The sequence below is a fragment of the Crocuta crocuta genome, unplaced genomic scaffold (genome assembly GCF_008692635.1).
Source record: "Crocuta crocuta isolate KB4526 unplaced genomic scaffold, BGI_CrCroc_1.0 scaffold3042, whole genome shotgun sequence".
NCBI lineage: Eukaryota > Metazoa > Chordata > Mammalia > Carnivora > Hyaenidae > Crocuta > Crocuta crocuta.
In genome coordinates, this window is record NW_027532740.1 from 38,199 (window position 1) to 39,099 (window position 901).

Consider the following 901-nt stretch of genomic DNA (forward strand, 5'->3'; position numbering starts at 1 on the left):
AGGAGCAGCTACAACCCTCACAAACTGCTGACAACCATATAAAATCAAACAACTCCTCTAGTAAAAGTGCTGGCAGTTGCTTATGAAATTAAACACTCACCTACTCTATGACACAGCCATCCCACTCTTAGGGCGGAATGAAGACACATATCTACAAAAATACTTTTCTATGAATGCTCATGACAGTTTTATTCATAATAACCCCAAATTAGAAACAGCCCAGGTGTTTGTTAATAAAAGCATGGATTTATTCTATGCTATGAATTTCTAGAACAGGCCAAACTAATCTATGGTGGCAAAAATAAGAACCGTGATCTCCTCTGGGGTGGCTGTGCAGGGCTGGCTTGGGAAGGGGTATAAGGGGACTTTCTACAATGACAGAAACATTCCATATCTTGACAGAGGTTTGGTTTACATAGGTACATGCATTTGTCCAAATCCAGCAAGTGTATATTTGATATTTTTAAACATTTTTATGTAAATTTTATTTCAAAACTAAAAATTTGTAAACAAATATTAAACAAAGATATAAATGCTGAAGCATTTAGGGGGACATGTAATCATATCTGCAATGTACTTTGAAATGCATTAAAAATAAGATTAATAGATAGGTAGATAGATAGATAGATAGATAGATAGATAGATAGGCAGGTAGATAGGCAGGTAGATAGGCAGGTAGATAGGTANAGCAACGGGGATACAAGAGATGACTAAGGGAGAGTTTTCCAAAGGAGGTTAACAGATGGCAGTGGATTAGTATTTATGCAGTTCATATTAAAATCCAGGGGCAAAAGCAGGAACAAGAGTTTATTTTCATCTTTACAACTGCGTGTGGAGCATCAGGCTGAAATGAGTGGAGATGATGAGTTCAGTTTTGCATACGATATGCTTTATGATCCTA

At 36.6% G+C, this 901-nt stretch overlaps 1 protein-coding gene across 1 annotated transcript in view; it reads right to left on the reverse strand.

The window, feature by feature from the left end:
* Positions 1 to 901, reverse strand: part of TMLHE (trimethyllysine hydroxylase, epsilon) — a 65,489-nt gene that overhangs the window by 23,470 nt on the left and 41,118 nt on the right.